Below are 17,315 nucleotides of genomic sequence, written 5' to 3'. Positions count from 1 at the left end.
GTGGCAAAAAAACAATTCAAACCATTAAAAAAAACTGTTTTCAGTGTATACGTTCCCTAATAATATCGTAAAATGAATGAACTTAAGACATCACTGTCGTGTCAAAATACATGCCGTGTTAAATTCTTTTAAATCCGCGAATGCTCATTGCCCACTTAATCGTTAATCGGTCTTCTTTTATTATTATTATTTTTAAATTAATTTGGCTTGATTCACCCCTGCACTTAACGGAATGTGGCCGGGATTTGCACTTTTTTCGGGACTAACCCGCGTTGTGACTACCCATTGCCCTATGGTGAGCTGTTGTATGGGGGGGCTGGGGGGGGCTTTTTCAATTCCTACAACTTTGCTGCTGCCGCTGTTGTTGCTGCTAAATCGAAAACGTCCGGCCCGTCGCGCACACACACGGCTCAAGCTGAGCCGAGAAAGCTGGAGAGAGCGGGGGCCCCGCCGTCTGGCAGTAACGCGCCGGGCCGCCAGGGGGCCGGCAGGCTCTGCGGATGAAAGAGCGGCTGGGCTCGGGGTGCGCGTGGCAATGCTGGGGGGAACCAGTGGGGGGAAGCGAGGGGAGACGGGAGGGGGGTGGTAGGAGGGGTCTTACATGGCTGACGTCACCGGCTGTGCTGGGGAGTATAGGCTGTGTTGTCAGCCCAGTGTCAGTCTGATGAAGATTGGCATTCAGGTAAGCTGTCATTCATTTTCAATGTCAGAGCGCAGACTAGCCTAACACCCCGGCGTCTTTTTTTCCTCCGCTCTCATTACAAAAGGCAGGACATTATTCATAGAGACAGGGCCAGGGTGGAGAGAGAAGAGAGAGAGAGTGAGAGTGAGAGAGGGAGAGGGAGTGAGTGAGGGAGAGAGAGGGAGAGAGAGAGAGGAGGGAGGGAAAGTGAAGGTTCGCATTGTGAAGAGATGGATATTTGCATTGGCCGAGGAAAAAGGCAGAGCGTCGGATTTTGCGCTTTTTTTTCCCAATGCGTTCGCAGGATCATTATTAGGCTAGAATTTGAATAAATAGGATTGTGACAGTGGTATTGCCTCGTACATAACTCAGTTGTTTTGAACGCTGTTTTTGGATTTTTTTTTAAAAAAAAGAAAATCTCTGTCCAGATTACTTTTATCTTTTGTTCAGCTAGGCGTTTTTTTTAAGTTTGAGGAGCGGTGTTTTCGTGGTGCATGGGCGAAAATCTATTTGCATAGGGCAATTAAATTATGCATGCACGGGTTTGTGCACAGTGGGCATTTATGATGCGTGATATTTAATTTATGTTTGGAGAATTAGAATATGTATATGTAAAACTGCACAATTGTCAAAACAGTCTTTTCCTTCGCGTGTGGAGCCATTCAAAGATCTCTGAATCTGCTTCCAGCGCTTTTCCGAAACCTCGTGTTTTTTTATTGATGGTTTGCGCAAAACCAGTAGTGGATACATGTGTAGCTACATTGTCATTATGTGTTTTTATTAAGCCGCATTGCGCGTAACTCATTCCGTTAAGTGCGGACGACAGTTTATAGAAAATAAACTTTATTTAGGTCATTTTGTTTATACAAGTAGGAAATAATTGTTTGTTTTGTGTTCTGTGCAAGCAGAAGGAACATTCTTTCCTCGAAAGAATTTACAGAAAGTTTCTATTTGTTTATATAGGTTTTATTATTGTTTTACTTTTCCAGGGGATTTGAGGAAATGTTGTAGCCCTCATGATAAACTAGTTTTCTGATCCCGTTATTCATAATAGCGCAGATTTGCTCTTTAGCTGATTTGAACAGTTCATAAAATATGACTTTATTTTGTCGTTTTCGTGTCATTTTCTGAACGGCATTTTCATGAATGTTGGAGCAGTTGTGCTTGGAAAGCTGTGACAGTACTCCTGAAAACATTTGGAAACCAATCGCGTGAATTTTGCGACAAATGTGCGACAATTCGCAGTTGTTAGCAGAACAAGTTAATGCAATAAATCGAATATGATTTCACTTAAGCCATTTCGTTTTTTTTCTTTCTTTAATTGTGGTTGCTGTAAGATAAAAACTGGTATTGCCAGGAGGAAGCTGGTACACGAAGTTCCAGCATAGTTATAGGGTTCATCATCATGCGCTCCATTTTGATCAGTTAGTATTACGCATTTCACTGTGCTGAGGTAAACCTGCATGTGCAGTTAGCGGGATAGTAGTCGTCAGAAGATGTCTGGACTGTCTTTGCCATAAAGTAGCGAACTACAAGCGAGAAACTAGGATAATGCAATTAAACTGCAGTTTTGGGTGTAAAAACCCTGTAATCATCCCGCGACAGATTTTTCGCAATTTGCAAGTTTTAATCATTTCTCGCTAAATATTCATGATGCTATTTCCCCCTTATAAGATGGTCACAGAGTATTTAAGGGTCAGAAATGTCCGTATTAAGAATACACCAATACCACGAATTCAACAATACTGTTTTCTAGTTTTCTTTTTGAACGCAGGAAGCGGATTGGAATTGACTGACATTGTCATTATTGTAAAACGGCGATATTGAATCGGATAACATATGCGCTCTGGTACGCTGGCGGCAGGGAACGATACCAGTGGAGTGTACTGTGATACGAAAACCTCACATTTTATTTTTGAGCCGCTACGTTAATCGTCGCGGAGTCCAGCGTATGAAAATAACGCGTTTACGGAGGTACGCTTTTGGTGAAGTGGTATGAAATGCTGCCCCTCAAGTGTTGAGCAGACGATGTAATCAGGTCTTCAGATGTTTCCTAAGGAGGCTATCACAAGACGAGAAAGTGTGAGGCGGGGGCTGCCAGACAACATCAAATTATTGTAGCAACACGTTATTACGTCTGTGACTTTACCCGGCACATTCTGTAGGAAAAAGGTTATGGGCCGCTAACGTTGCCTGACCCTGCTCCCTTAGGATAAGTGTAATTGTTTATTAAACAGAAAACAAGTGTTGCGAAGAGTAACTCAAGAGTACAGCACTGAGATTGCAAAAGCTGCTCCCTGTGAGTTTTCCAGTTTCTCCTGACCTATTTGAGCAGTACCTTTGAAAGTGTCAGATCTGCTAAAACACCCCCCCTCCCATTTTAAAATGTTCCCCACTCTTAATGATTAAGGCCTGACTTCACACTTGATTGTAAAACTACTGCATTGTGATCTTTGCTATGTGACGCAGTGTTAGACGCTGCATATAAAAATCAGCTTCCCAGAAACTCCTTATTTAACATATTTCCCTGATTCGTTTAATTTGACAGCAACTGTACTACTAAAACTTTACAACTGTTTTAAGAAACGTGCCTCTTTTTATTTAATAGTGTTGTGGATTTTAATTTCCTATGTTCATTTCCTAGGTTTTAATTATATTCAGCTCAGTCTAGTCGAAATTGGTTGTGTAGGCCTGCTTGTTATGTTTCTGGTTAACTTTCTTGGTTAACTTTCAGCTGCAAGAAAGATTTTGATATCAAGCATGACTATTGAGTAAAATAACGATTACATTAAACATGTGTGCTTTATTAGACTTCATCTCTGCCTTTAACCAAATATGTCTCCAGTTAAGAGTGTGGTTTTTAAAATATCCCAAGGAAGGATGGAGGCACACACTACTCTCGTGTTTCTCTCAGTTCGATCAGGCATGCAGAATTCAGTCCGAAACAGCATATTTAATAAACAAACACTGTAAATCCACTTTGACGGGATATAATTCCGCTTTATTGCTGTATCTGATTAGGTTAGTGCGATTGCGTTTGTGTGCTGTCAGTGACTCTCGCCGTCAGTCACGGGTCGTTCCCACTGTTTATTTTTCATGGATGATGTGTATCCTGTACGGCTATTGCTCTCTCCTCTCAGACATTGCCCTTCTTTGTGCTGCGGTCCTGACTTCTTTCTGTTTTAAAAACTCTGAAATCAAACCGTCTTTTAGTGAGGGATACAGATAACTCCAGCTCAGTACCTTTGCCATTCTAAACCTGAGGCAGCCGATCCGCTTTAACTACTAAGACGATCAGGTGGTCGGTTTTGCTTTTGTCTTCAACCGTATTTTGTTGGACAGTACAAGAAAAAAAAATTATATACACATGCCGTTTTGTAAGTTTGCCGAATAACACTAAGATCAACGAACAGAATCATGTTCCTCAAAAGAATCTCCCAGAATCAAGACAGAGGAAGTTTCTTTCTCTTGATCGAACGTTTTGAATACATAAGGCACTTGACATTTTTTTATACTGCAAAGGAACAAGTAATAGGTTTATTCCATGCTGAAAAAAAGAAGAAAGAGAACACAACGTTTCGGCCGTGGAGCCTTCTTCATTTTTTTATACTGTTGCTTAACGGTTTTCTTTCTGTTAAACCAGCGCACTTTTTTGAGCTTTGTGATTACATTCCTTCTTGTTTAAGAAGCAGTTTATGCCCATTATCCTGGTTTCATAAACATGCCATCATTTGCAAAAATATAACAGTGTGTATTTTCCATTTCCAGGACGTCATTTTTAAATTTCTTATTCTGTGCTTCACCAGCATAACAAATGAAGGTGACAGTGCGCACCTAATGGAAAAAAATTGTGAAATTATCCATTTTGCAGCTCGAAAAGGGACTAGAATTCGTCGTTAATAACATTTCAAGATCTTGCTTAGCTTACAGAAAGAGATGACAAGCGACACCGGTGGAAAACGTTTTTCTTAATAATAAGTTTGACCTGAAGTGTTCTGATATCTTTTAGAGATATAATTCTTGTGTCCTAGTTTACCAGTCATGTATTTTTAGTCTGATTCTTTCATTATTTCTTGTTCTGTTTATTATGATTTGAATCATTGCAGGTTTTAGCTAAAAAGTAAAAAGTTTTTGAAGTAATTAAATGCTACTAAGTACCGACAGTGCTTTTTCAGATGAGTACTTAAGTTAACCTTGAGTTAGCCTCATAAAGGTTTCAGTTGAACATCTGTGAAATAAGGTATTGTACTTATGTGTTCTAACACATGTTCTGCAAATAATGTTGGATAAGATAGCCGCGGAGAAATAAAAAGGAAATGTCTAAACATTTGTACTGTAGTAAAGTTATTGAACTTCAGGGTATTCTTAATAGCGACCCTTTCGAGGGGTGGTCATGGGTTATATTTTTTCAGTTCTGGTATGAGATTTTAATTTTTGCCATTTTGCCAAAAGGAAGATAAAGTGAGCACATTGGAAAAGGTTTGTAAAAAGGCAATATTCTGACAACAAAATATGTTCTTAAGCACACAGCATCTCTCTCATTCAGATTTATTCATAATTAACTTTGATTGGTCGACGATAAGCAATTGAACTTTAGAGTTTAACTTAAAAAGGGAGAATAGGTTTGAGTAAATTAAGATTCAATGCACCCAATTTATATATTATGGTACAGTGTCTTGTTGGTGTCCTGTGCAAAAGAACTTTATAAAGGTTTATTTTCTCCAATTTTAAAATCCCTCCAGTCAACCTAAATCAATGTGAGTGTTAAGACAGTGTTGCACCTTCTTTTCAAAACAAACTCTGCTTGCATCTCTAGACAGAGAGACCACATCAGTGTGCTTGGACACACAGGTGTGTGCAGTGCCTCCTTTTCCCTGTGTGTGGGTCAGTGAGGAGGACCAGTGAGGCTCTTCCTCAGGTGCCTTGTCTATGTGTGTTACAGTGTTTATCCACCGATTTTCCATGCATATGTGGCACATGTACAACATGCAACCTTAACTCTTTTGCTACACACACGTATGTGATTTTTCTTGTGTGTGTGTGTGTGTGTGTACTAAGGACCAATGAGTTGCGTTGTAAGGATTTAAGTGTGTTGTTTTGTGAGGCAGATAAGAGATAATGCCAATTTAAATGCAAGGCCTGCTGGGATCCTAATTGATGATTTGTGTCGTGGGACAACCAGCCTGGGGCCAAAACAGCAAATACAAAATACCCTGGCATAATTTGCATATTCTCATTCCCCTCTATCTACCATTTTGCTTTATTTCATTATTAGGTGCAATTCTGCGATTCCTGGAGCTTTCAATTTAATCACAAATGAAATGATTCAGCCTCTCACAAAATGAAGGAAATAAACTACATGAGTAAGGATTCTGAGAGAAACTATCACTTTAAACCTGATTGTTCTCCATCTCATAGGTCCAAGAAACATACTTGACCAGGTTTTGCCTTTGGTCTGGATCTTCCTGACTGCTCACTGTGGTATTCATTTTGTGCAGAATAATCCGCACACATAGTTGTGGAGTTTATGTGCTGTTGTGTGAGCTGAGAGGAATGCGTACTGCTGCAAAGTTGCTGATTGTTACATTTATATTCTACAAGAGGGGAAAATCAAGCTAGAATTATTCATAACCCCCCTCCCCCTCCCCTACTTAAACTATTTGGCTGCTGGATCTGTCTTTGAAGGCCCTCTTTCAGAACCAGCCTCCTATGATGGAGGCGATCCTGTTCATTTTGTAGCACATCTCAAGATTGTGTGCTGCAGTAGCATTACACCCTCACTGAATGCGATTGGCCTTGCCTGCTAAGCTTTGCTGATCCCAATTACTCTCCGAGGAATGGAAGCAAGAGATTGCTCTTGGATGTCTTCATGTGAAAAACAGCTACCCGTGGTGAACTCGCTGGTGCCGATTCAGCAGGTCTTGTCCGGCATGACCTTCACCGGGGATTTGGACAGTAGGAACAGCTCTCCGACTCTAGAGTTTGGTCAGCACTGGACATATCTAACAATCGGCCTTGCTGTTAGCATCAGTTCGTGTTCAGAACTTTTTAAGAGCTGCAGAAGTGGGACAAAGGAGTTATCCTGCAAGGCATTTTGTCTACAAAAGTGCAACCCAAATGAGAATGTATGAATATATTTATTGCAGCCAACTTTAAGTGTTTCTGGATGGACGGAATAGTAGAAAAGTTCTGCCATTTTTCAGTTCAAATTATAACTGGCTGATACAGTCAGAATTTGGAATTTAGAGCCAACATTTTTACTATTTAGGCTAATATTTTTTGTTGTGCTTTATCGTTGATATATTTTAATTGCTATTGTGAACACTCAATCATCCTCATCTGCAGTAGTAAAGATTTCAGGTGAACGAAAGAGATAATTAGAATTTTATGGATTGGTAGAATTTAAACATGGTCTTCTATATGGAATTCAGTTTATGATTTTTTGTGCACTTTAATCTTAATTTGAGATTGATCAAGTGAAGGTTTGTGCCATGCTGAAAGGAAAAGAAAAGAAACACGATGTTTCGGATGTGCAGCACATCCTGAAGAAGGCTCCATAGCCGAAATGTTGTGTTTCCTTTCTTTTCAGCCTGGAATTAACCCGCTGCCTGTTCCTTTGTGGCCTACGCATGCCGACGCATCTCCCTACGTGAACTAGTTGAACTGAATATTTTTTTACCTTGCATCAACGAAGCCTTCACCGTGGGTTGTGTTGTTAAAAGTCGAGCAACATTGTGCACAAAGTGTGTACTTTAATTTGTGCTTCATGAATGTGTAGAGATGGTATATATTACATTAAAATGTATGGAGATTGGGAAAGTAGCAGGCTGCTGTTACTCAGCAAAACACACTGTTGTTTCTTGATGGATATGGCCCATCAGATAGCAGTTAAAAATTACTCTTAGAAAGACAGGAAGTAGAATGGAGCAACACTTTTGAACGCTTTTGAAATCAAAAGAGCATTTTTATAAGTAGATCTAGTAAATATAAAAGGGCAAAATGATGAAAATGAGGTTTTGTATTAAATATATTCTTTAGGTTTATTTTCTTGTATTCAAACCATTGAAAACTAAGACTAATTTGACCATCATTGAATTCTGCATGTAATTTGTAGGTCAGTGAATACAGATAGAAGTAACTACAATTTATGTTTTCATTTTGTTTGCCACATGTATCTTGCAGAATAAGGAGATTGATAAACAGAGCATTGTTATTCTAAACACAGTGAAAATGAACAAATGCTGACTATTGCTGAGTGTGAACAAAATGACCAGGTTCTGTGTAATTACACAGGTGATGGAGCTGGGTTATTACTACTCCCCTTTGGGGAGTTGAGAGTTCAGCATACTTCAGACAGCACAGGCATACACCTGCAGGCTGAAACCATCTTTGACATGTGCACTTGATACTTGATTATAGGGAATCGTAGTTCTACCACAGAAATAAATGTAATAACAAGGAGGATGGGGGTATAAACTATGTTCACCTTTACTTAGACAAAGACACCTCCAGGGAGGTGTCTACAGAGAAATACAGTACTGTGAAGTTGCAACGCATGAAATATGTTTTAATATTAAAAGAATAGGATAAGCAGTTACACTGCTTGGGGTCCCAATACTCATTTGTCACATTTTTAATACATTTCAGTATATTATTCCTAACTTTGCATTTGAGAATAGATAAGTATACACTAGTTAAATGAAATGCCTGTTTGATCTTCATGGCTGAGTGCAGTAACTCTAGATACATAGTTCCGCTGAGCTTTGAAGCTTGTCAGGGTACCAACATGCGCAGTGCTTTTGAGTGAAGGGCCTATCGATGCGAAATAATTAATTAATTTCAGGTACAAATGCAATATGGCACGCATTCTCAATTACAGTGATTAGTCATGTTAGAGAAGTTATGGCTGTGAAGGAAGCAATGTTTGGGCTTTGCAGCTGGGAATACTAGTCATAAAAAAAACAGTGAAACTAAGTCTTAGGTTTGAGAATGATTACCATAGTAAAATTTCTATAAGCGGAGTCTGAGGGGTAGGACAGGGGATGTCAGAGATTGTTCCGGAAAAGTACATTGTTAGAGTGTGGAAAGATGTCTCCTTCATTGGCCTACTTGACTTTTTGGAAGACGTTTTTGTGTTTTTGGGACAGGCCATGTCTGTGTTTTGGGAGTGTAGGCTTTGTCAATTGGAAATGATTTGTAAGGTTATTACATGTCTCCTGTAGGAGGTGCCATCTTTCAGGTGAGATGTTAAACCTACTGTAGTTGGATCTAGTTGACTGCTTGGTCACTTAAGATCACGTGGGACTTCTCAAAAGTTTAGCTGTCTTACTCCTAGTTTCCTGGCTGAGTTCCACTCTGGGCTGGAACAGTCTGGCCTTCTTAAAGGTCCTTCTTAATTCTTCTAAACGCTGAAACATTTTCTCCTTTCTCCTCCTGGGGTGTGATGCTGCACCTCAGTGGTGGATGAAGATAACATAGTCCTGTATAAATGCAAGAAAAAATCATTATTATTAAACAGAATATGGTAGAAGACTTGAGCAAATGAATGGATTATCCGATTGATAAATGTCAATTTTTAATTCTATCCATAAAGGCAGTAGATCATACAGGACATAAGAATATTGTATATAGAACATCCTTAGTACTAAATCAACATTTCTAGGACATATAAAACCCAACTAATAAAATAACATGGCACTTCAATGGGAAATACTTTCTGCAGTAAAGAGAACTGGGAGAAGCTGGACTAACAAAGTTGTGCTTTATTAACATACTCTGTTGACATTATTTTTCTGAGTTGTAATCTAAAAAGCATTTTACAGGAAAGTAACTGCTCATACAGAAGGATTTAAAAAAGGAGAATTTGAAAAATGTGTTATGTCTGGTTATTTATACAGCATCAAGTGACCTAAATAAGGCAGAAGAACCTTTGTTTCTTCTTTGCTCTTAGTTATCTCTTTGGAAATGCCGATGATCTCTATGAATTAATGCAGCTTCACTGAAAGAAATATGAAGCATAGCTGTAAAATCTTGCATTTATTATAATGGACAGCTTGAGTAATAGCAGGGCAGTCTGAGGCTAGGGCTGTTTGGATTTGAATTCAGTGTAAGATCAAAAGAGGTATATACTGTATGTCCTTTGCCATAAAAATGAAAACCAAAAATTCCTTTCAGTTTTCTGCTCCCTGTGTTGGAAGCGAAGGAAAGCTCTGACAGATTTGCTGTCCTAGCTAATAATTCATTTTAAGCAGAGTATATGGACGAGTCACTAGCGTGGCAGTGTGTTGACCCTGTGTTGGGTATCCCACACTATAAAACATTAAATGGGCGTTAGTCTTAAGCATTCTTTACAGACACCCCTATAACCCAGAGAACTCATCATTATTTTTATTACAAAAAGAACAGTTGAAATAAATGACAAACCATCGTTATGAATATTCTCTTTTTCTTTTAGGAGTCTGTAAAAGTTAGAGTGTAGATCCAGATTTGAAATATTTAAAAGAACTGTGGAATCTTGTAATTAATTGATAGGCTGTCCTGCTTTACTTCGGGGGGGGGGGGGGAGCTTTTATGTAAAGAGACATTTTGCAAAATTGATACTTAGTTCTTGACTGGATGGCCAAGATGTTGAGTGCTTTGAAACAAAAGCAGAAGTCATTCCAGAAATATTATCCTGGCTCTAAAGTGGCCTCTCGTACACTTCCTGATTCCGGTCTCTTTCAGTCCATTTCAATGGGATTATTCATTCAAGCGCCTTTTTTCCAGTTCCATTTCCTGCGCATTTCGGAGCGCATTGTGTTACTGTACATCAGTGAATTGTTTTCAGTCTTGTAAAATGCTGGGATATTTTTGTTCTGGTGTTCCTCCCTGACTGTGTGATGCTGTTTGCCTCCTGTGTGAGTTTTTGCAGCGACGTCACCTCTTTCATTAGCGTCACTCATTTTCTTATTGTCTTGCTTATTCCAAAATGTTATTAATAAAAGAATAGCTGTGAACCAGAGGGGGGGTACTTGGTCCTGTGGAAACACAAGGCCCCTGAGCAGCATTTTGTGTTGCTTTCAGTACATTAACTGAGAGAAAGCAGCAGTTCCCAGCTGACATTGAGAGAATTGCAATTGAGCAGTAAGGCACTGCAGTAGTGTTACTTTTTCGCCATAAATGAGTTCTTAATGTCTGAGAGTTCCCAGACTGTAAGAGTGTTAAACTCTTGTCAGTGGAAATAAGGGAACGTGAATTTGATTCTCTTACCTCAAAACAAGGACGGGTGTTTGATTTCTTCCTGTTACACTGTGTTGCAATATTCTTTGCCGCAGTGTGATAACAAAGCTGGCAGCTTTCTCTTCCTGGGACATACAGTGTGATTTAGGAACCCTTTTCAGAGAGCTCTCTGGAAAAAAAAAAACGTACCTCAGTCTTACGCACATTCTCCATCTGCTCTCTCCGTTCCTGCTCTCCAGAAGACTCCAGCTGTTTTAACAGAACGCTGCAAAGTACACAGAGAGATCTCTCACTGCATAATCTTTTTATTGTCGTTGTTGTTTTAACCCATACATAAACGTTCATAAATAATCAATAGATGATTACACCCTATCCAGTTCAGCATCCTGTGTTTGAGAAAAAGAAATAGAGAAGAATTTCAGTGTGGCACTAAGGGTTTTATCTTAAACCTTCTCGGGATTTTGCTGTAATTGACACCACATGGACAGATTCAGTACTTTTAAAGACCTTTAATAAGATACCTACTGCCTGATAGTAAGTTTGACTCTATCAGGAAATAATGCTTACCGATTGCTAACAAATGGAATTCAGTGTTTTTAGGCACTGTATGAACATTTACATTACTTTTTGTCACCAAAATTCTGAAATCTAAGCAAAGCTCACAAATTCCTTTAGAAATCTGTAAAGAAATAGCAGTCGTTTAGCACCTTTTAGCAGTGTTGACAAGATTTATGCAGATTTATTCCAGCACATATGGCATGTTTGACACAATGGGCAATTTGCAATTATATTTATATTTTGTCGGTATATCTTAAGTTCTTATGGACATAGAACACAATCTTCTCAAAAACTATACTACAATTTTTTTACATGCAATTTGACTTTAGTAATTCAGCAAGGAACATATATATACATATCAACTACCTGAAAATGCAGGCTATTATTTCACTACTTTTAAAAAAATGTAATAAAATAATTTTGTAATTATAAATAATTTAACAAATTGAAAAATAACCTGGTTGGTAAATAATTTAAGAAATTACCTTTTTAAAGAAGTTAGGTTAAATTGTTTTGACACCATTTTCTTGTTTTTTAGCTTTTTGTTTTAAACATCACTCACTGTGATCTTTCTTACATTCATGATTTCCTTTAGGCTTCTAGAAAAAAAATCAATTGGTGTTTCCAAAATAAAAAAACAAGACCGAAAAAGAATAAAAATGCTTTATTTTGCAGCTTCTGCAGGCGGCGGGCCCAAAGTTTTGGCAGTCGTGCCTCAGATATTACTGCTCTGGTATGTGCTGTCACGGTAGTAGAACCAAGGAATTTTTCTAAGTCTCCCAAACTGAGAAAGCATCAGAGATTTACATGGCGATATGGGGCTGCTGCCCATGAAGTCTCGTGAATGACTGTCAAAGATATAGACATAGTACATAGACTGTCTGTGCAAACATAATGAATGGAGTTTTGCGCAGGGCCTGTAATCTTGGGTCTGTAGGGTAAACCACTTTTCAGCACAGACTTAAACTGTGGTTAGTTTCGCTCGGCTTACAGCATGTCACGGCTGCTTTTCATTAACGTCTGGGTGTTTGACTTGTTGCCGTTGTTGTTTCGTTCTTTTGGACGGGAATCAAGGCATCTAGATAGATCTGTCAATAGTAATATGGCAAAGACACGAGACACCGTTGTTTTACATAGGTTTACAGAAACGGCTGCAGAAGACAAATATCCCAAAAGAAGTCCGGTCAAACTCTTTTTGTTCTCGTGGCGTCTGCACAACTATTGTACAGTACTCCCCGAGTGCGTCTCTCTTAATCGATGTTCGTGTTGCAAGGTGCGGTAAATAGTGCCAGTATGAGGAATTATCTCCTTCGAAACCAAGTTAAAACTGGGTCTGGATTATGTGACTCGGAAATTCGATAATATAAAGGGTATGTCATGGTGCTGCAGATGTGGAAGTTACACTGTACATACTGGAGCCTTCGGGCTGAAGAGCTGATCTGCAGCTCTGGGATTTTGGAGAAATGTGCGATTATTGAGAAATCATTGATGTGCAGTCTGCCCTCACATGAAGGGGCTTCGGCAGCACAAGGAGCAGTGCTGGTGGTGGACCATGGATGTGATGGCAAGCCGTCCTATCAGATGGACTGTAGTGTCTATCGGAGTGATGCGTGCACTGATGAAGGATTCCACCACATATGTGTGAAGATCATATGCCATTGTGGATTTGTTGGACAGATGTGTTTTGTTTTGCACCAGTGTCCCGTACAGTGTTTTTCTTGAAAAAAAAAAAGTCATTCTGCGTTGGTAAAAGCAGGTCAAAAGCTTCCATCGCCATGACTGGTATAGTCGCCTCCAAACAAAGAAAACTAATTGTGGTGCAGGATTAACTTCCAGAAATACCGTCCCCCCCCCAACGTCCTCCATTATCGGAACAGAAATCCAGCCCCCCTCCCTCCACCTGCAGGCGACGATTCGGCAGGGAGCACAGAGCACTGCCTGACGAGGCTGCTGTGCGCTCAGACACTGCGCGTCCTGCAATTAGAGGGCCTTCTGTAGTCTGAGCTTTTAATTCATTGCACTGTTGGCATGAGCCAGTGACTCGAGAGGTGCTAAGAGAAGCATTGCTTGGGTGGCAAGAGACAGGAAAGAGGAGAATGAGCAAAATTAGCCTATTCCTGAAACCATGTTGCCTCTTAGACAGAGATGAACAGTACTTTTCTGTTGCTTCTGTTTATACTGCTTAAACCAGACAATAAAGCTAAGGATTATTATTGTGCAAGATCAAACAAGGAACAGTTACTTTGCTTGCCCACATACTAGTTTCCTCCAAGCACTTTTGCAGGTAGTATATTTAATATCCAAAACCGGCAGCAACATATACATGTAGGTAGCACGTTTCTATGATTGCTGAAGCTTGTCTCAATGAGCTGTATTTTCTGTCATTAATATGCAGTTTTGCAAGTCATTAGATGGCTACGATAATGCTTATGCAAGCTTTTATTTGTTACTCTTTGCTTTGTGCTCGATCGGTGCCTTTCAATCTAATTGTCTGTATGCATTATTTGATTTCAATTGGCACAAAGCTTTATGGTTTCAGACCCAGAAATGTAATTAGAATGCTATAATTGGTGCTCCTACAGAGTGTTCATTATTTCTTAACATAACAGTATTCACCATTTTTAAAAAAAATGTAATATTGACTTAGATCTGCATGGATAAATTAATATTTCATTGTAGCTTTCTGGTAGGCTATGACTAGTATCCAGACAGACAATTATTACAGTACTTGCATACTCACTAAACCAGCATACACCAACACACACAACAAAACAAGGCAAATAATAATGACTTCTGCACACAGTAGCTGTAAGCTGTACTGAATAACAGAAGACATTAAGTGTTCCTGTCCTTAAGATGCTCAAGTGCTCTAGTGATGCTCTAGTGATGGTGATAATCTTAAGGCATCTGTTTCCACAGATGCACACAGAAGTTAAAAATGGTTGCCTCTCCAAACTATAGATTTTCCAAAGTATTCTTACTTTATAATGTAATTGCAGATATAATCCAGGTAGGAATGTTGATTATGACTCATTAGAAATACTCCTATAGAGACTACAGTACCTCTACATTTATAAAAATGTTCTTGATAATGTACCCAGAAGAATCTGCTTTTAGAAGACAAGAAACTTCATCTAAAACAATGAGCAGCAATAGGGATCCATCATCTCATACAGGGTCGTGGGGGAGCTGGAGCCTATCCTGGCAATCAGTGGGCGTCCCAGGGCACATACTGACACACACACTCACCCCAGGGGCAAGTTTCCCAGAAACCAATTCACCTACCAGCATTTCACTCATGTGAGCACAGAGAGAACATGCAAACTCCATAGAGACAGCACCCCGGGTCTGGAATTGAACCCAGGGCCCCAGCGCTGTGGGACAGCAAAGCCATCATGCGTACCCAAAAACAATATCACCAGCGTTAAAATCAAACCCTAGCAGAATATTTTATCTATCGCACGTGACTGCTGTACTGTATGTTGCAATTATAATAATAGCCCAAAGAACACATGTTTAGTCAGCAGTAAGGAACTGCATTTTAAAGATATGTAGACTATAGTTAAATGGTTTTAAACACACTACAACATATATTCTGCGTGCGGCAATGCATTTCAGTGCATCTGTTAGAGATTTAAATACAAAGCAGATTGCTAATATCGGAACGTACTGTAACACTAAAATCTACTTTCTGATTGTTCTAGTTTATAGTGCTGTCCTGCAGGGGTGCTGACAGCCTGGCTCTGTGGGCTCATGATGTAGATCAGTTTCACCGTTGCTTTGGCTGGACCGCAGGGGCCTGACACCACACACGAGCGCGCTCAGCCAAATAATCGCTCCAGACAGCACAGGCTGCGTGGGGGCCCCCCGTCTTTCCATCTCTGCGCTGGCCTGGAGACCGGACACCAACTTTCCACGTGTGTCAGAGGGGAGAGTGCCAGTGGCCGCAGAGCTTTTAAATATCAAGCAGGTTTTGATTGTGAACCGCTTCTCATCAACGCTCGTCATCGGAGAATTCTCCTCTCCCCACACCATTGCAATGCTCATCGTCACATGAAATCCCCCGCCCACACAGATCCGACATTCTTATGTTGTGAATTGCTCGACTGAGTAAGTCAGAGCTTCTGCTTTCTGAAGTGAGTCAGCATTTTGCTGGCTAATGAAGGCAGGTAGTTACTCATTTGGTTCAAATTAGATATGAGATATTCCCCAACATGGGCAGCACGGTGGCAAGTCCAATACTGGGACCTGGGCTCAAATTGGGGCGGTGTGGTGGCTCTGTGGCTAAGGATCTGCGCCTGTGGCTGGAAGGTTGCCGTTTCGAGTCCCGCTGCCGGCAGAGGAATCCTACTCCGTTGGGGCCCTGGGCATGGCCCTTGACCCCAACTGCTCCGAGGGGGACCGTATAATTGGCTGACCCTGCACTCTGACCCCAAGCTTCTCTCCCTGTCTTGTGTGTCTCGTGGAGAGCAAGTTGGGGTATGTGAAAAGACAAATTCCTAATACAAGAAATTGGATATGGCCAATAAAGTGATCTCTCTCTACCTCTCTGTCAAATTCTGGACCAGGGGTGTTATATGCAAATATTCTCCCTGTGTTTGTGTGGGTCTCCTCCCACAGTCCAGAGGCATACTGGTAGGTTAATTTTCTTCTGGTATGAGTGTGTCTGCATGTGCGCCCCATGATGGAGTTGTGTCCCATCCAGGGTGTATCCTGCCTTGCACCTTTTCCTTGCCAGGATAGGCTCTGGCTCCTCTGCAAGCCGGTATCAGGCTAGGTAGAAAATGGATGGGTGGATATTGCACATCAGATTTCACAACATGAATTGAAGCCCCTTGCTTGCCTGCATAAAATATTACTTTGTGTGTTTGAAATCTGGTTGTGCACGGCCCAGCACTGCTTGGAAAATGTTGCGTTCGGTGTCAAGTTTCAGTGTTTGTCAGGCTTGGCTGTCCAGCAATGTTAATGTTGACATTACCGGGCCACTGTAAACCAAAATTGAAAGCACGAAGAGCCTGTGCTGTTAGTGGACTGGTCCAGCGTATGGGGATTGACTGTGGGAATTGCACTAGTCCCTCAGCATGATCTGTCCCCATCCTGTAGGAACACACAGCCAGTCAGGTGTCCCCTGTGTGTCCCCAGCTCTAACACAGACTGTTCTGCGGCTAGAACAGAGCATCACCGCAACTTCTGAAGGGCTAGAAGTACAATGTAACATTCTCCTGAAAATTATTTTATAGACTGGTTGTTTTCCTGGCTCGTCCTTATGCCGTTGAACTGAACAAAGCTGAAATTATTTTGCAGCAACATTATTTCATATTATTTTTTAACTCCATCGCAGTTTATAAAAAAAAAAACAGACATCTTTTTCCTCCATGGACTGGAGGGACATGATTACCTAGAATATATTATCATACATATTATGTTATATGAAATGTAATATATTATAAGCACATTATTATCCTGTGCTCATGACAACTAATCTTAACAGTGTTGCTTTTTAACAGGCAGGCCTGCAGGCCTGTCTTTTTCCATTTTTAGTACAGAACACGTGTGGCATCCATTGTTTCAAAAATCCATTTTTAGCGGGACTATAAGGATTTGTGGTAACTCATCACAAGGGTTTGGCGCTGTTTACTGGGAAGCCTGAGAATGTGAGGTGAAAGTATTTGGTGCTTGTGTGGTAAAATGTATAATCAGAGTCTGAGTTATTAGAATGTATCTGAGTTACTGGGAGATAATAGCGAAGTTACTGCTATGAGAAGTCATGTACTGTACAGCGGCTTGGGAGACAGAGCCAGCCCTGTAGGCTGGTCACAGAGTTGAGGAGGGGGGTGGGAAAAAATGAATGCCAGGA

General features: G+C 40.4%; 1 protein-coding gene across 5 annotated transcripts in view; it reads left to right on the top strand.

The window, feature by feature from the left end:
* Nucleotides 1–558: 558 nt before the first annotated feature.
* The window catches only part of pknox2 (pbx/knotted 1 homeobox 2), an 84,459-nt gene continuing 67,702 nt past the window's right edge, over nt 559–17,315 (top strand). For all 5 annotated transcript variants that reach the window (XM_088619944.1, XM_088619943.1, XM_088619942.1 and 2 more), the window contains exon 1: nt 559–682. The gene's annotated coding sequence lies outside the window, so the exon portion shown is untranslated. The remainder of the gene's footprint in view (nt 683–17,315) is intronic.

The sequence above is a fragment of the Lepisosteus platostomus genome, chromosome 25, assembly GCF_059453375.1.
Source record: "Lepisosteus platostomus isolate fLepPlt1 chromosome 25, fLepPlt1.hap1, whole genome shotgun sequence".
Taxonomy (NCBI): Eukaryota; Metazoa; Chordata; class Actinopteri; order Semionotiformes; family Lepisosteidae; genus Lepisosteus; species Lepisosteus platostomus.
This window is presented reverse-complemented; position numbering and strand designations above follow the sequence as displayed.